Consider the following 26,070-nt stretch of genomic DNA (forward strand, 5'->3'; position numbering starts at 1 on the left):
ATGCTGCTGTGAGCATCATATACAAGCTTTGTGTGGACACACATCTTCATTCCTCCGGAGAGCAGACCAGGAGTGGAATGGTGAGTCACGTGCCCACGTGGTGCTTAGTCCTCTGAAGAGTGGCTGGGCTGCTCTGCACTGCTGCGGTTCCACTCGCACCAGCCGCTCCTACTCTCCATCCTTACTGGGACCTGTTCGCTCCATCCTCTCAATGGCCGCCGTCCTGGATAGAGTGAAGGGGCCTCTTGTAGTCTGGCTTATCATTTTGCTGGTAACTAGAGGCATTGAGCATCTCTTCCCATGTCTGTTGGCCTTCTGTTTGTCTTCTTTGGATAAATATCTATTCCGATCTTTTGCTCATTATTTGAGCTTTTTTTTTTTTTTTTAATTGTAAGGGTTCCTTGTATATTTAGACGCAAGTCCCTTATCAGATAGATGATTTACGAAATTTTGCTCCCATTCTGAGGCCTTCCGTTCTAACTTTTTGTTTTCCCTTGAGGATCATGAATTCGCAGAATTTTCTAAGTCAGTTTTTCAGTCATTAGTAGTTATTCTTTTCGATACTTGAATTCTCCTGTGTATGGCCAGAGGGCGCCCCTTAGGGTGGGCTTCCTGTTCTACTGACACAGCCCTGCAGTCTTTGATAGATGCCTGTGTGACCCGGGGGTTTCCTGCACCCCACAGCCACAGGCCCTGCGCCCCTGACTGCCTGCGGGCCTGGACTGCACGGCAGGCAGGTGAGACAGGTCGCCGCTCCCAGGACAGAGGCCTGTGAGCCAAGATCCAGTCACTGTTGCTCTCAGCTGCCCATCTGGGTTTTCATCCTGCAGGGGCTCAAAGGTTTGTGCTCCAGAAGTGCCAATGAGGACCCAGAGGCGGGTGGCACCTCGACCTTCTCCAGGGTCTGAAATCAGGAGGGATAACACTGCTCAGCCTTGACCCTCTAGAGGAGACCCAGCGCTCCAAGGACCAAAGGGGCATAACTTCAGACCACAGGAGTCCCAGAGCAAGGACGCAGGTGGGCGGCCCTGCGGCCCCGAGCAGTGGAACACAGTGCGAGGATGACACTTGTGATGGGACACCGTGACAACCTGCAGTCCATATCATTATGGGGCACAACTTAAGAACAGACCGATCACCACTGAGAAGTCCAAATTTGAGAGTCTTTTTTAAGCTGGCCTGCTGACTGTCTCACACAATGCCCCAAAATGGCTATTGGGAGAACAGCCCCAACCACAGGGTTGTAGGGGTTCTTATACCAAAAATCACATCAATCATAATTGTTTGTTGCTATGATTCCAAATTACAAACTAACATCATGAGATCATTGACAGAGGGGGAAGTGGGTCAAAATGACCCTTAAGTAAAGAATGGTTGCTAACATCCCACAATCACCGTTCACATGGTACATTGTTTAGGAGCAATAGGAATCAAAGAGCAATTTTTCTTTACACAGGAATTGTCACTCTGTATTGTTAATATGTCACACTAAGTAACTGATGATGGGCACAGAGGAGGGGTGTTCCCATGGGAGAAGCTTATTTCCTACATAACATGGAGTCTCAGAGCAAAATGGAGTCTGTTTAGTCATTTTCCTTAGAGTCTGGCCTATAGCATTCTCACGGAGTCAGATCTGTCAGCCCCTCACACATGTGTGCTCGCACACTGCGCGTGTGCAGAACAGCTCCGAGGCGAAGCCCCAGGGGCTTCTGGACAACTGTCTCGCCCAGGCCTGTGCCTTCTCAGCCCCTGTCTTGCTTCCCTTGCAGAAGCTGTACCGAAAGGAGATCAAGCCCCTTCAAACCTGCAGTGGGCCGGCCCGAGGACACCTTCCACTTTGACCCTGAGTTTACCACACGGACGCCCCAGGTGGGTGCAATGGCAGTTCTTCCAGGGCAGGATTCTATTCTGACCCCTTAGGACAGAGAACCAGGAGAGAGGTTCCCATGTTCAAGATGCTGCTATCAGTAACTTGTGTTGGTTCTGTTTGCATTTTGTTTTCTGAGCGTAGTGATAAAGGTTTACATGACAGAACCACTTCTCTGCTATTCCCCAGGTAGTGTCCCCTCTGGAGATATCAGGGCGTTCAGTAGACCCCTCTGCTCGTTATGAGTTGCCAGGCCAGTGGCCACCCTCTCCCTCGGAGAGACAGCAGATCTCTGCCTAGCTGGAGTGTTTTGTGGGAAGAGGAAGGCTGTCAGTTAAGTCTGTGGGTTTGTGAACTGCATTTATCATTCATGTCAACTGAACCTGTTTGAAAAGTCATGTCACTTCTAGATCTTGGCATAACAGGGGACACATGAATTCCATTTCTTGGTGTGTCTGAATGACTCTCGGTGTCTGCCAGCTCCTGGACAGTGGCCCGGTGTGTGCCTCGTAGCTGTTGGTGATTATCTGGGTCTGCTGGGCTGCCATGACAGCGCCCAGTGTGCCTCTTCAGAGCAGCTGTTTGTCAGTCCTGCAGGCTGGATGCAAGTTCTGGGAGCACCTCCCCTGGCTTGCACACGGCCACCTCCTGGTCTCCTTGTGGCCTTTTCTGTGTGTGTGGACACAGGTGTGCTGTGCTGCCCCTTTCTCCTAAGGACACCAGTCCTGTTGGGTCAGGATCCGCCTGGGACCTCATTAACTGTGACCGCTCAGCGAGGCCTGTCTCCAGGTGCAGACTGAGGGTCGGGGCTGCAGTGCATGGACCTGGAGCTCCACACTTGGCCACGACAGCCACGGGCAGGAACTCTGTGAGCAGCTCACAGCTCCTCCTCAAGTCGAGCAGCCCAGACATGCGGGCTGGTGATGAGCTGTAGGTCATCATGCTGTCCCTGCCTAGGAACCTGACGTTTTTCTATGTGTTAAAAATAAAAAGAAAGAAGAAACCAAAGAGGCCTGGGAGTTAGAGCAGCATCTTAGAAATGGTGAAAAAAAGAACTATCCTGTATCCTGAAAATTTATATTTGTACTACCAATCTACAATCTGCCCCACAAAAGTCAGTTTTCCCATGTTAATGAAAACACAAGAATAAAATTCAGAAACACACAAAAAGGATAATAATGAAACAGTAGATGATCAGCTGAAAGTAGCAAGTAGATCAAGTTAGCAGAGAATCCACCTAGATCCCTCTGAGCCAGGCCTCTGGTGAAATCCCAGACTCTTCCACTGCCAGGTTCAGGGGCAGGTGTGAGCCGTGTGCAGAGGGAGAGGAGTCTGAGGCCTTCAGAGTGTCTTTTCTTGGGCCTGGGGTCAGGGAATCAGCACATCATGAGCCCGGGGAGTCATGAGCAGATTGCTTACTCTGCCTTCTAACTCCACCGAGTCCCCAGGGACACCCAAAGCGACAGTAGCCAGCTGGAGTGACAGTGGCCCTTAGTTTTGGGCCACTGTTGCTGCAGAATTTGATGAGGCTGCTAAGGAGGAGGAATCTTCTGGGGCTGGGATCAGCCCTTCTCATGGCTAATTTTTTAACCCAGAAGAGTTTTACTTTTGGCTTCCAAGGTGGGAAAGATGGAGCAGGGTTTGGGGATTCCACCCTGGCTCCGCCACAGGCCACCTTGAGCACGTCACCATATTTCTCTTCCTGTGGTTGACCTGAAGGTAAAAGGACAGGCAAGTGATTAGTCCAAGTGGGAGAAAACTTCTGTGAGTCTGTATGGGAAATACCAGATTTGTGCTTCAGGGTAAGAAAATGCTAATGCAGTCAACTCTGAATTATTCATGTGCGTGCCTCCTGTATTATTCATGAAGAATTTAAACTCCAACACAGTCGGCCAGTGTGGCCATAGCCTCATTAGCTCTTTATGTACATAAAAATTCAATTTTATTTTAATATTAACCTAAGGAAAACATAATTAGACACACAGTGCATTCCAACACGATCCAGAATTGGCTTTTTATTCCTTACTATTTCTAATTCTTCATTCAGTTTCACTTAAAGTTAAATCATGGTGCCACACAGTTTGCCCTTGAGGTGGGCAGTGATTGAGCGCTACAGGTGCACGAATGTCACTCTGATTTCTGTAAAATGGTGGATTTCTGATGAACGTGGAGTGACATCATGCTTCACAGCAGCCACGTTTTTGAACGATCTTACAGAGCTTAGAAAAAGCAGACCACAGGAACTGGCCCTTTCACACCCCTGCCCTTGTGGAGGCCAGAGCCGCTTTGTCCAGATGTCCTTGAAGGGCAGCGTGTCGCCTGCCCCGCGGGAGCAGAGCCCTGGGGCTGTGAGAGGTGCTGGCTCTCCAGCTGCTTCCCTGCAGAGGCGCCGTGGCCATGGCAGCCTGTCTACTGGCAGTCCCGCCTGGGGTGTTGGGCAGCGTTGACTCAGCCTGTGGCGGGCGTGGTGGAGGGCCATGGTTCACGCTTGGTAAACTGAGGAGGCAGCGGGCCAAAGGCAAGTCAGTCATGGCCTTGACGTTTTGTTCAGACATGATTGCCACTTAGGAGTCAAACTATGGCCCCCGCCCCAAACCGAAGCAGCTTCCTGGCGCTCCAGGCATTTCTCATCCTGTCCCACCCTCCACACCCGTACGTGTGCACCATCCCTGTCCCGAGCTCACGGCTCTCGTGAACCCGAACTCTGCTGTCGTTCACACCCGCAGACTCTCCTGGTGTGCCCCCAAGTGCCAATGCTCACCACCTGTTTCGAGGATTCAGCTTCGTGGCCTCCAGCCTGGGCCCAGAGCCCTCCCAGCAGGACCTCCACAAGGCCCCCATTCACCCCATCGTGCAGGTAACTCCATCACCCCGGGGTCAGCAATGCGGGGAGCTCAGCTGATGCCTGGCTCTGGTGACTCCCGTGGACTGGGCCACCCTGGGGTGCTGAGTGCTGAGGGGAGGTGGTGTCGACACCTTGTCTCCCCGACACTTCCATGGTTACTGAGCCTGGCCATGAGATCCCCGTGGAGGTCCGAGCCGTTGATTTTGTGCCTGTCTCACAAGCATCTTCCAGAGGAAGAAAAGGTCCTGAGAAGAACGCCACTATGGGTCTGTGCAGGGGCCTCCAGTCAGCTCTGGGCACCTGCTCCCTGTGGTGCTGAGCTAGAACCCAGAGAGCAGTGTGAACGGCTAGATAAGCAGGAAATGGCTTGTTCCCACTCCTGCCTTGCTGTGGCCGAGGCAGCTTGACCAGCTGTTCTTGTAAGGGCAGAGTGCGTCACCCGCCCCACACAGGCAGAGCCGGGCCATGTCTTTGGGAGGATGATGAAAGATGGCATTTTTATAGAGTTTTCCACCACATAAGTGTAACCAGAATTCAGAGACTTCTAAAAAAGAATAGAATTAGCTTATTTAAGAATTTGCTTATTCAGGGCAAAGTGGACGGCATTGGATCCCACGGTATTCTCTTTTGGCCTTGGAGAGAGCAGTGGCATGTGTGAGATGGACGCTTGACGTGACTGTTTTGGGGGCTGCAGGTCTCGGAGGAGAGGCGCTGGGTGGGGCTGCCTGTGAGGTCAGAACAGGTATGACCCCGAGGCCGCAGCGTCAGCTTCCAGCCACATGCCCATTTCTGCAAACACGTCTCCCTTTCTGTCTAGATGCTCATTTTCTCAGATCTTCAGGACAAATGTCTGGTCAGTGGTCACAGAATAATCTGGTGTCCATGTGTTAAGTAAGGCCCAAGGAATCAGGGAAGTTGGAATTCAGATCTAGAACTTTCGCTGTGGTTCTGCGCTGGGGCAGATCACTGCTTTTCCCCGGCCGCTCCCTGCAGTTCCGGCGTGCGCCTTGGTTCTGGCGCAGGCTGCGGTGCTTCCACGCAGAGCGCTGATGCGCTCTCGTCTTGCCTCTGCAGCAGTTACACGGAAACAGCGTCCGCTTCACCGATGGCTACGAGATCAAGGAGGACATCGGGGTGGGCTCCTACTCCGTGTGCAAGCGGTGCGTGCATAAAGCCACTGACACAGAGTACGCAGTGAAGGTAAGGCTGGCGCAGAGCCGGGCAGGGCCTGGCGGAACTGGGGAACCCGGGCACAGGCCGTTTGTGATTGGTTCTAAGGTCTGACACACTGCAGTTCCGTCCCGTCACTTTGACGTGGGATCATGAATATATTCAGTTATGTGCAACACATGGCGACTGGCCACTCTTGGTAGCTTTGGATAATACAAGTCAAGAGCAACCCCTTTGAGCACCCTGTATTTCACAGAAATAGAGTTAGGTTAAGGGAGGAAGGAAAGAAGAGAGGGCAAGAGAAAGGAAACGCGGACGAAGATGCAACCACCAAACAATCCAAGCGACCAATGGAAGCACAGACTGACAGCCACAGCCCGGCAAGCGGAGAGCTGGCGCTCTGCTCCAGACCATCGAGAACAGGGCACAGTAATAAATCGCATGGCCTGTCCTCCAGTTGGGAACCTCTACATAGTGACATAAGTCCCTGTAATTGTTTCTAGATTCAGTGTTTCATCTTAGAATCCAAAATGCCCATTTCTACAGTTTTCTGGTTGGTAAGATGTGGCTCAAATCTAAAGCTTCCTGCTAAAATCTGAACCGTGGATAAAGAGTGAACATGGCGATGGTCTCTGTGAGACCTCCAGACTCTCTAGCCACCATTTCCCCTTAAGGCTCTTGAGGGACAAGGTTCAAGCCTGTGCTGCCATGACTGGCACTGTCCTGCTCCTTCCTACTCTGTCGCTGTGGTACTGCCCAGCTCTGCAGAGAGCACCGGGGGCGAGACAGCCGCCAGTGCAGCAGGAAAGCGGCAGAAGTGGCTCAGTCCCCCGTTCCTCCTACGCTCTGGGACAACCTGGGTGCCCCCCTTGCCCGCAGCTCCACTGCTGTTCGGTGAAAACCGAGGTCTGGAAAAGGCACGTCCTCGGGTCGCACGCCTACTCCCTGGGGACACCTGCCCCGTGCTTCGACTGAAAATGCTCAGCCCAGGTGGAAGAGACGCCAGCCAGAACATCTCAGGAACGTGAGCGCACGGAGGAGAGTTCGAAGGAAGGAGCTATCAGGATGAGATTCCCTGGGAAGCATCTCACGGCAGGGAGGGGCTGTCCCGAAAGAGCAGCCGGCTCGAGTCCTGGATAGGTCCCTCCACAGCTCAGGCACTGGGCCTGGTACTCCTGGGGCCTGGATCCCTGGGGAGTCTCATTTTTCCTGCCCTCCACCTGACCCCTGGGGAGCTCACGGGAGAACGTGGACGGCGCCTGCCCAGGCACATGCAGATCTGGCCCAGGAGACCTTGGTTCCACTGTAGGCAGGAGAATTTCACTTATGCTTTGAAGTGCATTTCCCATATGCTTTGTGAGCACACATGGGCTTAGAATTTTCTGTGTGGTTGTTTGTGGTAGAAATTCAGATTGTGTGCGGTGAACAGCAGCTGTCCTAGAAACAATCGCCCTTGCCAGTGGCGCGGGGAAATGCCCACTGCCACAGCTCCGCAGCACCGAGCGGCCAGCCTCACACTGTGCCTGCAGAGAAACCCCATTGTCAAGGGCAGCAGTGTTTCTGCCGACATTCCCACATCCAACTCTCACGCAAGGGCTGTCTGAAGCCAGCTTTGTTCAAGCGTCTGACTCTGTCCCAGGATCACGTTGAGCCCGTCCCCAAGGAATCTGTGACGACCTTGCTTCCCCTTGCTCCCTGAGAGCAGACAGGCACTGTAACTCCAGCTGAGCTGATGTGGAAGAAACAGCCAGGCCTTCCTGTTTCCTTTTTGCAAGTCTTGAAGCTCCCTGGACCTCTTCAGCTGGCGGACATGAAGGGATTTCCCACATTCTTTCTGACATTTGGTGGGTCACAGTCTGTCTGCAGGAAGCTTAAATGAGCCTGTGCAGGAGGGAACAGGAGTGTGCAGAAACCCAGGGCTCTGGGCAGAGTGCAGAACAGAGCCGCTGTCTCAGGAGCCAGAGCCTCTCTAGAAGCACGTTTGCGTGGCACTCCGCAGCGGCAACACTCTGCTTATCTAAGGTTCCTTGGGCCTCCTTCAGAGATGACAGAGCTGGCCGTGTTGTGGCAAAAGTGCCTCTTTGTCACCAAACTGCTTTAGCAGACTTCAGGTGACTCTTATGTCTCATTTCAAATTTTTTCAGGTAGAAAGTAATGGAAATATTTTTAGCTTTTTTCCACATCAGCCAACTGGTCAATGAGTAGCTTAGAATGCGTTTCGATGCATTTCCTACTGTCACACAGAAGGAGGGACACAGCAGGCAGCTGCTTGGCATGCAGTTTGGATCTTATTCAACAAAAATCCTGAGGCTGAGTCACTTGAAGTCTCCACTCTCAGTTGCCACGGGAATGGGTTACACTTTCAGCCATCCAAATTCCTTCATGGCTCTTCACTGGGAGGAAGAACCCAGTTGGGCCACGGGGACATCCTCATCCACTCACGCGACTCAGAAGCGTCCTGAGAGGAGGAAAGAGGACACAGCAAGCACAGCTGAGCAGGGAGCACTGTGACCAGCAGTCGTCACTGTGGGGTGATTCTGCCGCCCAGGGGACACTGGCAATGTGGGAGGCAGCTTGGTCTTCACAGCAGGGACAGCCGATGGCACTAGCATGGGTGTGTTCAGGCCAGGGGTGCTGCTAAGTCCCCTGCACCACACGGGACACCGCCTCCCCCTGGATTATTCAGCCCAAGGTGTGGACACTGGCATGCTGAGAAGCCCAGCCCCAGGCCTCCTGGGCAGGAAGCTCAGATGGACAGAATCCAGGAGGCCCTTGTGGAGATGAGGTGACAGCAGTGACTCAGCGTGGATGCTCAGGGTGGAGGTAGGCCACTGGTCACTTCTGCCAAGGTCTCGCCCTACGCAGGGTGTGCTCCGGGTCAGAGCAGAGCTCCTGTTCCTGGATGCCATCGCTCTGTGTGATCACCTTTCTATTTCACAGGTTCTTCATTTCACCCTGTAGTTACTGTCACCTTATAAACTACTCTTAAGGTCATATTGAAACCAGCTGACCAAAATGTCACCAAGATCGTGGTTCTGCCTGTATTTGCAGCTGCATTTTTAAGCTGAGTCCTGCTATCTGCAGCACCATGCTGGGGCTTCGGTGAGTGGTAGCTGGGACTGGTTCTGAAGGAGCCGTCACTCGCCATCACTTACACAGACCATTGGCATTTGCCCAGTGTACCGCAGGGACTCAATTAATGACAGCTGAATGGAAACCTGAATTCTCAGGCTTGGTCCCTCCGTGTGCACTTGGACAAACGCAAGACCACCTGGGTCTTCCCAGATGGGAAGTCTGGCTCGGGTGGAAAGGGCAGGGTGGGTACCCGCTTCCTCCCACAGGCCAGCTCAGGTTTGGCTGGGTGCCAGCGCTCCTCCAGCACAGCAGCCCGTACTCGAGCGGTGGGGAAAGCCATCGCGTGCCCCAGCACCTCCTCCACCTTTTGTCAGCTGCATCTTAGCTGCACAGTGAGCCCTGCGTCCTGTGAGCCGGAGCTACTGTGTGGTGACTGGCAGCTGAGTAGTCTGTGCAAGGTGTCCACCTGCCTTTGTTTCCAGGACCAGGAGGCTGGCGCACAGGACTGTGAACTAGCATGGCAGAGCTGCGTGCTCGTCGGAGCACAGGGAGCCTTCCTGTAAGAGCCGAGTGTTCGAGATCACTGTGGCTGAGTGGGACTGCAGGAAGGGGAAGGGCGTATTTGAGAGGAAAACGGTTGGTATGTGTACGCCATCAACGGTGCCGGACTCACTTTGCAAGAATTGAGAGAGGGAGTTCTGGTTTTTTTTTTTTTTGCTCTCGGGTCTCTGTGGCCTGACATAATCACGCTCATGTTCTAGACAGTCTGTTTTGCACAAGTGGAAGGATTCCTGACCACACAGTAGAAGCAGAAATTCAGAGGACTGTATAAGTGTGTGTGCACAGATCAGAGCTCATCTGCTGCAGAAGCCTTGGCAAACTCCCGGCTTCTCCCAGCACAGTACGGTTGTCCTTGAGATGGCTCTCAACCAGTGCTCACTCTGGCCACAGAGCTAGCTTAATGAGCCAGGGCCCACCCCAGCCACCGGTGCCTCTTTTGCAAACCACCACATCAGCAAATGAAGGAGCAGAGCAATAGGAGCCAGAGTCCCCAGGCCGAATTGAGACTGCACTGCCAAGGCTATCACGGTGCTCTCCCTGTGGGTACATGAGCAGAGACCCGACGGGTGACCACTATGGAGGACGCATGCTGGTGAGTGGGCAGCCAGGCCTTCCCTGTGTTGCTCTACATGCTTGCTCAGCCTCTGCATGGCTCTGCCTCCCCTTAGGGTTAAGGAGCCCACATTCTGTCCTGCTGGGTCTTTGGGGCACTGTGAGGCCCAAGTCAAGAGAGAAGAGTGGGTTGTGATGACGCGGTGGGGCGGCAGAAGGCAGCCTCAGACTCAAGGCAAAGCTCCAGCCTGCGCCTGCAGGAAGAGCTAGCTGCTCGAGGGGCTGGGCGTCCAGGCCCCAGGCCCGCATGTCACCGGCAGCCGTGGAGCACAGCAGACAGCAGGTGTCCTTCCCAGGAGTCCCCTGTGCTTCCACGGCCAGCTCTGCATGCCGCTGTCTGTGCTCCACACGTAGTCAGGTGGATCATTAAGGCAGGGCTTGGGGCTCGGCCTTCCTCTGCCCAAGCCCCGCCCCCGTGGTCCCATCCCTCAGCAAGGATCCAGTCTGGCTGCAGCCTGTGGGACCCACGTGTCCATCCCATCCCTCTGCTGTCCCACACTCCTCTCACTGGACTAACCCCAGGCTGCTCAGCATACACGCATCTCCTCCTGTCCCTGCACCTAGAACTCTGCTCTCGCTCCTGCTTCCCTTGTCTCTGCACGGGGGTCAGGAAACCCTTCCCCAGGAGGACGGTCCCTGCCATCTCCTGCTGGACCCCATCTGTCCTCAAGGTGCTGTTGCCCCACCTGTGTCGTTCTCATCCACGGCCCCCGGGTGTCAGATCCAGGGGCCAGCGGTTCAAGAATGATGGGCACCTGGTAGGACAAACAACTTCAGAGACAGACAAAGAGCTTCTTGTCCTCCTCTGATGTCAATGAGAAGTGCTAACTAAGAAGGAATGAATAGAAGCTTTACTTCCAATTTGTATTTTTTAACCAGGATTTACAATTAAATTGCTCAACAGAGCAATTCTTGCCTATGGATTATGTGGACATTGTGTAGATTCCTACATTCAAGAGTCAGTTGCCTGTTGTCATTGACGTCCATTTTTTGATTGGACATTATGATTTACAGCAGAAGCTGTGCAGGTCCCAGGTGGTGCACAAACCTACTCTCAGAAGACTCGAGTCCAGCATGTAGGAGTGAAGCCTAAAGCAATGGCATGTAAGACTCAGAAGTGGAATGATGTTGCCATTCTAGCCTTTTCTCTTGGCACGTTTTACCTTCAAACCTGTGCTCCTGGACACAGGTGTGCAGCTGCCTTCTCACTGACAGCCCCGCTCCCTGGCTCTCCTGAGGCTCGCTAGGAGCGGCCCCGCACCGCCTGCTCAGCGCACGTTTGTGTCATGTCCTGCAAGGCCCTCGCCTGCTTGGGCAATAGAGTTGAATAAAGATCGAGCCTGACCACTGTGTCAGCCGGTGTGCCCCAGTTCTTCATCACGGGGCGGGCGTGGCCGCCAGCACAGGGCCGAGCTGGCTCGCCCTCCCCCAAGGGGTGGCACTGCTCATTCACAGCAGGCTGTAAACAGCGCTCACGTGTTTGTGCGCATTCTCATTCTGCCTATGTAATTTGTCAACCAAAAAAGAAATGGGATTAAGACAGATGCTTAGCCTGAATAGAGCTTATTTTTAGGACTGATTGGCATGGAAATTTTAATTTTTTTCCAACCAGGAAAGCACTGGGCTCTTTTTCTGTCATTTGTTTAAATTAATTTTACAGGAGGAAGTGTCCATCAGATTTCTCAAGCAGTTACAGGCTCTGCTGCCTCACTTCCAATCTGACCTGGAACCTTCTGGCAGGTCGGAGAGCACCTGCCCCAGGAGGGCCCTGCTGCACAGCTCATTCACCCTGAGTCCGTCCTGCGGGCCCCAGGGCCCAGTGATGGGGAGAGAGAGACAGGAGGCAGAGGGGAGCAGACCGCAGGAGGGAAGCAGGTCCAGTGCCTCGTGGTGGCGTCCCCTGGGCTCCCTTCTGGGCCACCAGGAGGGGCATGGCACTGCACAGTCCTCCCACCTGGAAACGCCGTGGGTCCTGCCATCCGTCACGCCAGCCACAGCTGAAGGGTTTTTAAGGGAGGTGGGGACAGTGTGCTGTACGGCACGTACCTGTCACAGGCCGGCCACTCGCTGGCAGTGTTGCATCCTGGGGGGGGGCGTGTTATTCACAAGGGCTGCCAGATGGAAGAGGAGGGAGTTCAGGAGCTTCCCATCGCCCGGCGGAGCGCCCCTGAAGAGGCAGGGCCATGTCCCGAGCATGCCTACCAGCACCCTCCCAGGCTTCGTCCTGATGAAGAAAACGGAACAGGGTCACTCCAGAACAAGGATTTGGTCCACAACAGCTGTCCCTGGACAGTTCCCTCCCTGGCACTCCAAGCCCGGCTGCCCAACGGTCACCTCGTTCTGCTTTCCTCGTGGGGCTTCTCCTTCACACTCTGGTGTGTCCCCAGGCTCTTGTGTGGAAGGCTCAGTCCCCAGGGCAGCAGTTCAGAGGGCATTTGGGAAGTGATTGACCTCACTGGAGGACTGAGCCATTGAGCATCATAGCCAGCAGGATTTTAGATAGTAGTGAGACTTCAGGAGGTGGGGCGCCTTGTCCCTGGCATGTCTGTCTCTGCTTCCTCTTCACCATGTCACCACGAGCTGAGCAGCTCTGCTCTGCACCCCTTCCCCACTGTGTGCTGCCTCGCCCTGGCCCAGAGCAAGGCAGCGGGCCCAGCACGCACTGACACTCCTGACGCAATGAGCCAAGGGACTCTCCTCCAGGGTGCTTTTCTCGGAATCTGCCACTGCCACAAAGAGCTGACAAACACATCCCTCAAGTATGTTTGCCCTTCCTGCAAACATAAAACTAAAACTGAAGCAAAACCATTTCCAGATGAAGAGTTACAGACACAAGGACACCCCACTCTTGTGACAGCATCAGGACCAACCTGGATCTGGACAGATCTGGTCTCTGAGCAGTCAGCAGACCCCAGTGGGACTGGAACTAATTCAGGTGAGGGGGATGGAAAGCTGGAGGCGGTGTGAGAGCCTGCTTCGGACACAGCTGCATGTGGCACGTCCCTTCCAGCCAGGGTCTTCGTTCCCCACCTGCTCTCCTCGCTGCCCTGTGCCTAGGAGCCACACCCACAGCGTGGTGGCTTTGCCTCTGGCCTCCTGGCATTTTGCATCAGCAGATGGACACTGCAGGAACAGGGGAACATGGAGCTCTCCACCCCCACAGCCTCTCTGGTCCCTACAGGCCTTGGGGCAGTGGCCGCTCTCTGTTGCCCATCCCAGGAGCTGTGTGTCCCTTGCCAACTCCCTGAAACTCCACCATACTCTATCTCATCCCTCAGCAAAACCTCCACAGACCCCCTTTTTGCGTGACATCTGATTTTTTTTCTGAGGCCTTTAACCAAAACACCTTCTATCCCTGACCTTATGTGAGCATCACCCTTCTGTGTGACTTTGGCTTGAAGGGAAAATCAGATAAAAACCAGAAGTGATGTTTCGAGGCACAAGCGTGACAGGTCACGGACTCTTGGTCCCCTCCGAGATCCTAAGGATGATTATATTTATCACTGTCATGAGAATGACTCACTTGTATCACGGCTTTCTGCGTGCCAGCTGGGGTACAAAGAGACAGACGTGGGTCGGTTTAATCTTAAGGGGAGCTCCCGGGAGATACCCACAGTTTTTACAGATGAACAGACTGAGGCTTGCGGAAGTCTGGGTGCCCACCAAGACCCCAGCGGTGTAAACAGTGAAGCCAGGACTTGGTGCAGGCCAGGCTTGCCCCAGGACCACAAGCCCCTGCTCCACATGGCCTCCAGGGAAGGACAGACTTTTCTCCCCTGCAGCCTCCATGGGAGCCCACGCGCGAGGCCAGGAGCCAGCAAGCAGAGTAGCCAACGCTGAGCAGCATACCACTGTGGTGGTATCACCTCCAGCTGCACACCCTCCTCTGCAGGGCAGGTGAGACCTTCACCAAGGACAGCTGCTCCCCTTCCAGAAGGAGCGGCAGAACCCTGGGACCCTTCAGCGCCTGCTACCCACCCTGCTCCTGCCCCACGACCTGGACCCAGCAACCTCCCTTATTTTCTTTATTTCCCCTCCGTCCCCGAGAACAGCTCAGCGAACACTGTTGGTTGCCTTCTGAGGTGCTTCGGGGTTCCACCAAATAGATCACTTTAGAAGGCTGAGTATGACGTTTAAGATGAAACGAGGAAGCAATGCACATGCTCACATGTATCAGATCACAACAGATTAGTGCCATGGTTGCTCCTGCGTGTCAGAGTTCAGTGTGGCTCGCATTTGTACATGCACATTCACTTCTTTTACAATCTTAAAATATTTTTCAAATGCCATTGAGATCTTAAAAGTCTTTAGAAGCCCGCTGTTTACAAATACTCTCACTATAAATCAATTTTTGTGACTTACAACTAAAGAAGACATAATAAAATGGATACCCGGTGAACACACAAGTCAATCGAGTGTAGTCCTGAGTGGTTCATAGTAAATCCCATTGTTCTCACACCGAATTTTCAATAGCTAATACATTTGCGTAGTTCAAATGTGCAATTCAAAAATTGTGCAGAAGGGTACAGCGAGGTCTCCTGCCCCTGGCCCCCGGGCACCAGGTTCCCCTCCCCAGGGGAAGCCAAAGCCATTCATCTCTCCCTTTCCTTCCAGGGTTAGTTTCGCAGACACAAGGAAGTGGATGTGTCTGTTGACATTCCGCCCCCATCTTTAAAACAAGTGGCAGCTGGGATGCACCTGCAGTGCGTCTGCCCTTCTCTTCGCTCTTCTCGACCAGTGTCCCTGGCTGCGCAGAAACACCTTCCTCTTTCTTGTTCATTCTGCATCCTGTTCCTTTACGAGGGGACCAGACTTCTGCTCAGAGTGTGCCACTTCATCATGGAGCTGTCTTTGGAAACAACGACATGGATGTATCTTAACCTTCTCAGGTTCCAAAGACAGACCCCAGCCCAGGGGCTTGGGACACCCACAGGGGGTCTCTTGGAGGAGTTCAGGAGCCACTTGGCCACACCCCTTCCCAGGGGTGCAAAGAGAGCTTGTTAGGAGCCTCTGCCCGTGAAGCCCTCTGTTAAGTGCCACCTCAGAAGTACAAGTAGTCCCTGCCCCAGCCAGAACTTGAGCGCAGTCTGATGTAGCTGGGCTGAGGGATTTTGCGTCGGGAACGGGAGCCTGGCCGCTCTGCCTATTCCACAATTTGGCTCTCAGGACTTTTGCGCAGCTTGGGTCCTGAGTGGTCAGGGCCGGCGTGGGCACTCTTCATGAGTGAGGCGGGCGTGTCGGCGTGCCAGAGAAAGCCAAAGGCCAGCCCAGCATGGCATTCATCTCCAGTGAGGAGACCAGGCTGCGTGCAGAGCCTCGCTCGGCATCCTCAGGGTGGCAGAAGCAAAAGCGAGCACCACAGGACGGTGGTGACAGAACTGCTTCCTCCATGAGCAAGGACGGCGCTGGGGGGGAGGTGACTCCTGCCGTGGGCTTCTCATGAGTGGGCCCCTCCCCCGGCCCCCACCAGGAGGGGCCGGCAAGGGAGAGAGGAGGGCGTGAGGGCTGTGCCTGTCCCGTGCCCACGGGGACCTCCTATTCTGAGGCAGGCTTGATTCTCGACAGTGGCCAGGCAAAGCCTTCGGTTTTCCTGGGGCAAAGCAATTTTGTCAGCTCTCCCAAGACATGGGGTGTGACTGCTGGGCAGCAGAGACCCTGAGATGAGAAAGGTCTTCTCAGTGTCCCAGCCCCAGGGTGCACCCAGCATCCGGAGAGCCCCGCACACACTTCTCCTTATTTTGTTTCTGGTGGGAGCGCACAGAACAAGGCCGGGCTGCCTGTGGCTGGAGGCTCCGCCAGCTCAGGCTGCTGGTGGAGACCAGGTTCTGCGGCTCAGGCCTGCGTAGCCCTGCGGCTGCCCTTTCTACCCAGCCTGATGATTCCTGAGGTCTGAAGGCTCACACGCTTCTTTTTAAGCACAACTCTTATGCTTCCTGGACAGAAATGACTGGCCCTGGACTCTGGGTGATCTTGGTGGTGTGAGGCCAGAGGGCATGGGGAGGAGAGGCAGTGTGGGGAGGCCAGATGGATCCAGTCCTGATCCAGACCCCAGTCTGAAAGGGTCCTGCCGCAGACCTCTCACTGCCACACACTGTTTGTTCCAGATCATCGATAAGAGCAAAAGAGACCCCTCAGAAGAGATCGAGATCCTCCTGCGGTATGGTCAGCACCCGAACATCATCACCCTCAAAGACGTGAGTGGCCTCTGCTCTTCCTTTCTTCAGCTGATACAAAAGCCCCCTTTGCTCAGGGAAGGTCCACAGGTCTCCAGAGCTCACTGGGCCCAGGGCTGTCCCTCCCCAGCATCCCTAAGCACTCTGTGACTGGTCACCCTGACTCGCTGGACCTGCTTGCACCTCCTGAGAGTAGCTCCCCGCTCCTTCCAAATCACACGATGTGCGCGTGACAGAGATGATGCCCGCGAGAACCCAGCCCCAGGCCTGCGTCTGTCCTCGTGTCTCACTGCGACAGGAGGGGAGGAGGCCCAGGCATGGGCGGCCAGGTCCAGGCCCCATCAGAGCCTAGCTGTGCAGCTCTCCTGGCTTCTCTGGCTCCCTCCGTGAGGTGGTTCCTGGTCCCTTTCCCTGGCCAGCAGGGAGGGAGCAGGAACTGGCCACCAGGAGCCAGTCAGAAACCCCCGGAAGGCCCATGGCATGCAGGACCTGCTTGCTCTGTCACTCCTGGAAGGAAAGCATGGCTCCCACAGGCCTACCTGCCGACACCTGGCCTGGCCGCTGCAGTGAGGGGCAGGGGCGTCACCAGGGCTGCTTGGGGACGCAGGCCCCAGCACTCGGCCTTGCGTGCTGTGCCGCAGTCACACTCTCTGGGCATCAGCGTCACGGGAGGGTCCGCCTCAGCCATGCCCGTCTGTCCCAGGTGCATCCCCTGCCTCGCTTGCTCCCACCCCAGCTGGCGGTCAGGTTTCAAGCTGTTTTCTCCCGAGACCCGCCTGGTCTGGCTGGACACAGGCCACAGCCTGTGCCCCCAGCTTGTCTCCTCTGCCCACGTCACCAGGGCTGCCCTCCCTGGGCTGGCCGTGAAAGAGTGATGGCCAGGCCGTGGGGCTCTGTGCCCCTCCTCTGACCCCCAGGTCTATGACGACGGCAAGTGCGTGTACCTGGTGATGGAGCTGATGCGCGGCGGGGAGCTCCTGGACCGCATCCTCCGGCAGCGGTTCTTCTCGGAGCGGGAGGCCAGTGACGTGCTGTGCACCATCGCCAAGACCATGGACTACCTGCACTCCCAGGGGGTAAGGCCACAGGGCCTCTGGAGGGAGCTGGAGCCACTGGGAGTCCTAGCTGCCAGGCGGGGCTGTCCCTGAGCTCCTTGCAGGCCACTGCCCGCCTCCTGTCTGTGCCTCCACCAGGGCGTAGAGAGGAAGTGCCTTTTCCCTCCGCCCATGTGAGGTTCATTGGTGGAGGACATGTAACATAATGATGGAAGGCAGGTGAGCAAGAGGCAAGCAGGCATTTACTCAGGGCAGCAACTGGGCAGGTGGCCTGCCTTGGGGACTAGTGGAAGACGAGGGCCGGTTAGCACTGTCTTTTCTGTCCCAGGCTGATGAGATCTAGGTTAGGGTTTTTGAGGTGGTATACTCTGCCACCTTTCAAGGGTCTAAAATCATTTGTACCCCTAGTGTAACCAGGAGTTGAGTTAATAAATTAAATCTACGTCCAACGATTTTAGAAAAAACAAAAAGTTCCATGACCTTGATAAAAAGAAGTGTAGACTTTTCTGACTTGCAGTACGTAAAGCCGAATCCATTACCGATGCAGAGGGCCTCCGGCAGATGGCAGTGCAGCTGGCCTTCAGGTGGCCCCCGCATGAGCCAGGTTGAGGGAGGCTCTGAAGTCCAGACCATTGTCCTTTGCACAGACAAGGAGACCACGGCACAGGAAGGCTAAGGACCCCCGCCCCTGGTCACAGGGCTGGCTGCAGGCCATGCCCCAGCCTCCAGGGAGGCAGCCAGATCACACCACCCTCCACGCCACCCTGCATCTCCTCCTTCCCAGCGTTTCTCATGATGCAGGGCGGTTCTCACGTGGCCAGCTGTGTCTGCAAGGTCTAAACTTTCAAAACCTATTCATCTCTGAACTCATCCCAGCTACTGGGAGCTTCACACTGAAGGATGACAAGCTCAAGACGCAGCCTGGAGACTTAGTGAGATGCTGTCCTCAAAATAAAATTTCAAAGGGGCTGGGAATGTATCCCAGTGGCAGAGCACTTGTCTAGCATGCAGGAGACCCTGGGCTCATCACCAGCACCATTAAAAAAAAAAAAAAAGAAAGAAAAAGAAAAGAAAGTAGTCCTCCTCTGACATCTGACAAGATCACTACTCTCCCAGGACCAGGACCACAACGGGGGTCCTTCTCACATGTCATCTGGCGTGGTCTGGAGGTGTTCAGCATGGCTTCCCCAACAGTCAGACTCCAGAGGCAACCTGTTGGCTGAGGGGTTTGCAGATGCTCTTCGTTTCATAAAACCATAATCTCCTCCTTGCCCTTGGGAGTCCTGTGAACCTACGTGTTGACGGCCAGACTGTGTCCCTTATAATTTCCCTCATGGGTCTTCTCCCTGGGTTGTCTCCCTGGGACAATTGGGACATTCAGGCCCAAGCGAGGAAGGGCACACAGCCACATGTCCTCACAGTGGTCCTCTGTCTCCTTAGAAGACTTTGCTTTGTGCCCTAAACAGCTGCTCTGCTTTGAAGTAGGGCAACGCTGCCGCTGTGCAGCTGCCACTGCCCGTGGTCATGCTCCCAGCGCAGACACCACAGGCAGCACAAATGCACTTGCAGAGTATCTACATGGCCCTGAGTCCCAACCGTCATCACCGAGTCAGCACATCAGTGACAGTAGCCACTCACTGGTGCGCCCCAGCACCTGCTTACTGAATGAGTATGTCCTTAAAACATTTTTCTTCCTGTTAGTCAACCTCCCGGACAGGCCCTTTGGGTGGTGGCCCCACTGAGCCGTCCCCGGTGCTTGTTTATTTATTCTCTCATCCATTCCTTCATTATAAAAGCCAGTTGTGTGGGTGCTTGGTCTTGAGTGACCAGCATGAGGGAAAGGGAGACGGGGCCTTGAAGCCTGAGACTCTGGTTCCACAGCTGGTTCACCTGCAGCCACAGGACCTGCCCTGGGTGACCCTTCCCTGCAGGTGGACCCTCCTCTTCCTGCTCACCCTGCCTCATGCTCCTGCCCTCCAGGTTGTTCACCGAGACCTGAAGCCAAGTAACATCCTGTACATGACGAGTCTGGAAACCCTGAATCCATCCGAATCTGTGACTTTGGGTTTGCCAAGCAACTGCGAGCCGAGAATGGGCTGCTCATGACGCCCTGCTACACGGCGAACTTTGTGGCCGGCCCGAGGTAAGGGCCCCACTGGGGAGAGACAAGCCCCTCGGCCCAATGTGCAGAGGTGCCCACCTCTCCCACCACCAAACCCCTGGAGGGCTGAGTCTGGAGGTACCTCTGTGTGGTCTGCAGTGGCAACCAGGAAGTTGCCGGTGAGAACCTTCTGCAGAGAATCAAAGAGAACAGTGTCTTTGGCATCCACCAAGCTCTACAGTTACTATTACCGTTTAATTTTCTTGATTACAAAAGACTCTAAATGGCAACATTTTCATGTAAAATGTGCAGGATTTGGATCAAAATTTCATATTCATTAGCAGTGAGAACAAGAGCTCGTCACACAGCCAGGGCACAGCAGCGGGGACCGAGGCTCAGAGGTTCCATGAATCTCAGTTCTTGCCCCAGGGTTTTCCCTGATGGGAGCAGGTTAGCAGCCCCGGGTTTGAGAACACTGGGATCCCGCAGCAGATGCCCTGAAGGCTTGTCCACGTGCACAGGCCCCCTCTCCCTGCCCCTCACCACAGAGCATCTCAGCAAGGCCATCTTGTGGACACCCCTTTGCAAACTCACTGGGGCCAGTTCCACTGGTGTGTCCATGAAGACCACTCTGGTGAACAGAGGGACGGAGCCGCAGGGGTCGGGTGAAGGAACAGGAGGGTCGGAGACCAGGAGGGGCTCTAGACTCTGGATTCTCCCTTCTGAGTGGTCAAGGCGGCCCTGTGCGAGTGCTCGCGTGGCAGCAAGTCCCAGGGAAAGGCAGGCCTAGCGCCTGGTGGTGGCCAGCAGAGGAAGCCCACAGTCACAGCTCCGCGCCTCCGCCTCACCCAGTGCCAGGTTGAGATGCAGGTGGACGTGAGCTTGGATGTGGGCAGAGGGACAAGAGGCCACTGCGAGGTTCCCAGGAGCTCTCCAGGCTGCTTTTCAAATGGCCTGGTTTTAAAGCCTCCCTCAGTGCCTTCTCTCAGGGTTCACACTGATGGTCCTGTGCAAGGGGACAGCATTCCCGTCAGCCATTATCAGTTTCTTGTTGGGAATGAGCTCTTGGCACAAGAGTTAGCAAGAGAAAAGCAAACGGGTCTTGGTGGTCACACTCACGAGGGGAGGTGCTCAGGGCCGGCGGGTGGTGCTGAGAGCTGCCTGGGGCTCTGGCTTCTGAAGCATCTTCCACCCAGGAGGCAGGGCCTTCTTAGGAAGGCGACAGGAATGGAGGGGGCTCGGAGGCCCCTGGGCAGCCAGCGAGAGGAGGAGAGCACAGCAGAAGCTGGCCATTGCGATTGCTGGCCTGGTCGTGCTGTGCACGAAGCCATGGATGTTTTGTCTCCGTGAACCTATGACAGACCTTTCAGGCACATTGAGGGAGGACAGAGCTCTCCTGCTACTGACTTCTTGCTCTCAGCTCCACAGCCTCGGGCCAGCCAGTGAGGCAACGTTCTGGTGTCCAAGGCCCGCAGTTTATTGACTAGAGAATGCTGTATGGTTATGTGACTTGACCTTTTCTACAATGCACCTCTGATACCTTTTACTCCTTCTTACCATATGGGACAGGGTGCATACCGCTAGCCAGCTTCCTAGGTGCAGGGACAGGCACACCCATGTGCTCAGTGACTTGAAGGCCAGCTGGGCCGTGGATCACGAGGCTGGCTCGCCCCAGAGCTTTCAGTTCAGTTAGTGTGTGTGATGAGCCTGCCACGTCGTGGGCACAGCTCACAGGACAAGGAGGCACAGACGCAAGGCAACTCCTGCCCTCATCTCAGGGGAAGCTGAAGGAAGCTCCTGCCCCACTTTAAGGCTGATCCAGCAACCTATGTCATCCTCAAGCACCCCTGACACTTCCTTCAAACCTTAATTCAACTGTAGAAGAATCAGAGGATCACGCTCTGTGGGGGTTCGGGGAACCTAGGCCACCTTGGAGGACCCCTCAGGACCTCTGCTACATACCCACCAGAAGTGAAGGTATCGTCCACTTCTGTTCATAGCAGCATTACCACGGTAGCCAAAAAGTGAAAGCAACGCGAGGGTGCATCAGCAGCGGGTTTGTAGACAGCGTGTTTGTGCACACAACGGAATGTTAGCTCAAAACAAGGGAGTCCCGGGGCACGGTGCCACGCGGATGAGCCTTGAGGCATCGGACGAGTGGAATAAGCCAGGCAACGAACAGACAGACACTGCCGTTCCACTTGCCCCCAGGCCCTGAGAGCGGGGCTTCCCAGAGGCAGGAGGCAGGATGTCAGGGACCTGGTGGTGTCTCAGACAGTGTCAGCTGGGAAGGTGAGACATTCCGAGGGTGGCCAGAGGTGACGGCTGCCCGCCTCTGGGCGTGTGCTCAGTGCCAGGGAGCTGCACACTTAAAATGCTCGAGAGGGCGGATTTTAAAACAAGTCTCCTGCCTTTAATGGAAGTGCCACCTTGGTCTGTCCTCGCACACAGGGTGTCTGTGCCCTGGGGAGCAGGACTGGAGGTGCAGAACTGCTCTGCTTTCCCCACCTGCCCCCTGTGGCCCCTGGTAGACATGCTGTGCGCTGCAGCTGCCTGTTCAAGCACCTCCTGTTGTCCCCGCCTAGGTCCTCAAGCGGCAAGGCTATGATGCAGCATGTGACGTCTGGAGTCTGGGGATCCTGTTGTACACCATGCTCGCAGGGTAAGGTGGCCTCAAGGGTGTCATTGCAGGAGGCAGAGGCCTCAGTGGTGGGTACCCCTGCTGGCACATGTGGGGGCAGATGGCTGCCGTGCATAGGCAACACTTCTAGGCTTGGGTGTGAACGCTCGCAGACACGGTGCCCCACTGAAGAGCAAAGAATAAGAAGATGCAACCTTGCATTTTCCTCAAAATCAGCCTGTCGAAACACCCAGCCTCCTGCCCACTAGTCCACATTCTCTGTGCTTCACTTGCTTGCTTGAAAGGAGCCACATCCGTACCTTTGAAACATCCTCCTGAGCCAGAGGCGTCTGCAGAGACTTCCGGGTCAAGTGGCCTCTTTGAAGGTGCCTGCCAGTTAGTGGCTCTCGTGGCTGCCAGGCATGTACGGGCCAGTCCCATAGGGACAAAGACACGTGGCCTTATAGCAAGAGACTGTGTCTGCCCCCTGGAGAGGTCCCCTTCACTCACCCAAGTCCTGGGCTAAGCCCCCACCCCTGTAAGTGAGGAGAGGACCCTAGAGGCTTCCTCTGGCCAGGAAGGACCAGCATCCTGCGTGATCCACTGGTCCAGCATTTGCCCGGCCTGGACCCCTCCTGCCTCTGTGGTGAATGCCCTCACAGGTGAATGCCCGTCGTAGGTGTGGCATCCACTAGGAGGACAGGGCTCTGTCGTCCAGGTTGGCAGAGGAGCATGGAGCTCCTGCTGACGTATGGCTCACTCTGCCGTCCTCCAACACTCCACCACCAACCACGACAGTGCTGGGAATCACGCGCTCCCCCTCTGGGAAAGCACAGGTTGCCAAGCCTGGCTCACGTGAGGGGGACGGAAGTCTCCCACACTGGTCGCATGGGAAGGTCTGCTCCTGGCACGTCGTGTGCCTGTGGCTCTGACCACCACCATTCCCACCAGTGTATTGGTTTACCCATTTTGCAACCGAGGCTCCAAGAGTTGATTTGTCTAGGAACCCAGAGATGGTAACAGGTCAGCCCTGGGTCTCTCAGAACTTATGCCTTGGCTTAAGAAACCACGTCCCCAGCAAAACCCCACATGGACTGTGTGGGGACAGTCATGTTTGGAGGCGTGAATCTGGGGCTTAGAAAATACCAGAGGGAAAAAACAGTCGTCCCTTTTAACAATAAAGTGTCATGTTTATGTGGATTATGAAGTGGACAGGCATTCCCATGAATTCACCCCTTACACAGGTTCACCCCTTTTGCAAATGGACCAGATGACACTCCAGAGGAGATTCTGGCAAGGATTGGCAGTGGGAAGTACGCCCTCTCAGGTGGAAACTGGGACTCGATATCCGATGCAGCAAAAGTGAGTGCACTCCAGTGTCCCTACCTCCCAGCGTGGAGGCTCCACAGCCAGCAGACTGCGTGCAAGGAAGCTGGGGAGGCCTTCCACATAAGAGTGCAGGTGGGGTACAGCTATTGTTTCTCTGGTTGCACACGAAGTAGAGTCACACCATTTACATAATCTTACATGAACATCGGGTGATGATGTTTGTCCCATTCTGTTATCTTTCCTTCCCCCACCCTCTCCCCACCCCTCATTTTCCTCTATAGAATCCATCCTTCCTTCCTTCTTGCCTCCCTCCCACCCCCCATTATGTATCATCCACTTATCAGACAAATCACTCCACCTTTGGTTTTTTGGAATTGGCTTATCTCACTAGTAACAAAAACACATGGCATTGGCACCAAAATAGGTAGACCAATGGTACAGAATAGAGGACACAGACAAACCCACATAAAAACAGTTTTCTCATCCTAGACAAAGGTGCCAGAAACATACAGTAGAGAAAAGAGCCCCTTCAACAAATGGTGCTGGGAAAGCTGGAAATCCATATGCAGCACAATGAAACTAAACCCCTGTCTCAACCTGCACAAAACTCAACTCACAATGGATCAGGGACCTAGAAATCAGACCAGATCCTGCACCGTATAGAAGAAAAAGTAGGCCTGAATCTCCATCATGTCGGCCTAGGACCAGACTTCCTCAACACGACTCCCAAAGCACAAGAAATGAAGGCAGCGACCATAATAGGAAGATATTCTCACAGGGTTTTTAAACCTCATAGCTTAAATAATCTAATGGTGGAGGATATGGGGCAGGATATAATTGAGGTGATGGTGGTGGAGTTCTGTGGAGGTGATGGTAGTGGAGGCCCTGTGGAGGTGACGGTAGAGGATGGAGAGGAGGTGTTGGGGAGGTGGTGGTGGAGGGACACCAGCTGGCATTTAGTGAGGACTTCTCACTTGAGGAGGCAGTGAGGTCCGAGTTACGCAACATGAAAGGCACTGGGCTCCTCTGCGGAAGGGCACTGGTAAGTGCATAAATTTCTCCCTCGCGATTATGTCCGCAAGTTCTGCTGAACAGCCCCGCTTCACAGTAGACGTACACCCTGATTCCTTGTGTTCTGTGGCGAATGAGGTGTGGATGCTGACGGAAGGAGAGTGGAGAGAGCGCAGACCCTTGTCTGCTCCTCCCTGCCTTCAGTACCTCCATCTGCAGAGCAGGGAGGTGAGGTCTGCCTTGGTGGGGAGAGGCCGTCACAGAGCAGGTGCATCCAGCATGCAGACATGCGGGACCTGCGTGCGAGGCAGGCGAGAGCTGCGCTGGCGTGTGGCGCTGTGGGAGCAGCGCCTGCTGTCTTCAGATGCCGTGGGGGCTGCACTGCCTTGCGGTCTAACAGGATCACCTTGACTGGACGCGGGTCTGCCCGCACAGGGGCAGCTGCCCCTGACCGGGGCGCAGAGGCTGCCCAGAACCACCCGGGCTTCGCCCTCAGCACGGAGGGCACTGCTGGGTGGCGTCCTGACCAGCCCCACACCTCCCTCACTCTGCCCTGCCGACCCCAACAGGACGTGGTGTCCAGGATGCTCCACGTGGACCCGCAGCAGCGCCTGACGGCAGTGCAGGTGCTGAAACACCCATGGATCGTCAACAGGGAGCTCCTGTCCCAGAACCAGCTGAGCAGGCAGGACGTGCACCTGGTGAAGGTACCAGCCTGCAGTGGGTACGGACGGGGGGCACGGGAAACCCAGAGTGGGTCTGACGCCTCACGGTTCACCTGAGGCACCCCAGGTGCCAGTCACCAGTTGCAGGCACAAGTAGGTGTCCCCAGGGTGTGACTCCCACAGGGTCCGTCTCACACACGTGCAGTCACAGGGCTCGAGTTTGCATTAGAATGTCTGCAGGTGGGGGGGGGGGTGCTTAATGGCTATAGGGCCCCAAGTTCCAGACTCTCAGTGCTAGACCAGGGGTCTGCAGAGGTCTGCAGAGGTCCCCACCATTGTAGCAACTGACACGGAGCAGGTGCCTCTCTTGGGCAGTCCTGTCTCTGGCCAGGGACCTCTTCTGAGAAATATGCACAGACCTAGCCCTGCAGGACTTGATTGTCCCTTGGAGTGGTGCTTTCCGGAGCCACCCGTGAATCCGAGCTGGCTCAGGATGAGCCAATCATCCCTACTAGTCCACACCACCCCAGAGGGAGAGAACGTGAGCTCTGCGGGGCCTGGCATTGGCCGGGTCCCCAGCACAGCCCTGTCAGTGAGGAGGGGATCATGTGACCTCCTCCAGGGCGCCACGTAATTCTTAATACCCCGAGCGTAAGCAGCACGCGGAGGGGCTGTGGGCTGGCGGCTGGGCGCGGCAGAACCAGGCCCCTCGTGTGGCCACTTGCGTACTGGCGCTTCAGGAGCTCACTGCCTGGTCCTCCCGCAGTGCGACCTTGCCTGGGTCTCTGCGCTCTCGGGTCCCATGGTGCCATGCTCAGCGCTGCCCTCCCCCTCCGTCTTGCAGGGTGCCATGGCAGCCACCTACTTTGCTCTGAACAGGGACGCCTCAGGCCCCACGGCTGGAGCCCGTGCTGTCGTCTGGCCTTGCCCAGCGTAGAGGCATGAAGAGACTTACATCCACCAGGTTGTAGCGGTGGCCGGACGAC

At 55.3% G+C, this 26,070-nt stretch overlaps 1 long non-coding RNA gene and 1 pseudogene across 2 annotated transcripts in view; one reads left to right on the forward strand and one right to left on the reverse strand.

Annotated features, from left to right (window-relative positions):
* The window catches only part of LOC306666280, a 45,865-nt gene that overhangs the window by 17,366 nt on the left and 2,429 nt on the right, over positions 1-26,070 (reverse strand). The window lies entirely within an intron of this gene.
* LOC306666888 (ribosomal protein S6 kinase alpha-2-like) lies at positions 1-26,070 on the forward strand (annotated as a pseudogene). The gene is made up of 11 exons (XR_013766691.1): positions 1-8; positions 1,770-1,869; positions 4,563-4,724; positions 5,787-5,912; positions 16,235-16,324; positions 17,221-17,379; positions 19,339-19,501; positions 22,045-22,121; positions 23,324-23,441; positions 24,989-25,126; positions 25,929-26,070. The product of XR_013766691.1 is annotated as a ribosomal protein S6 kinase alpha-2-like (transcript).

This window comes from Sciurus vulgaris (genome assembly GCF_902686455.1).
Source record: "Sciurus vulgaris genome assembly, chromosome: 7".
Taxonomy (NCBI): Eukaryota; Metazoa; Chordata; class Mammalia; order Rodentia; family Sciuridae; genus Sciurus; species Sciurus vulgaris.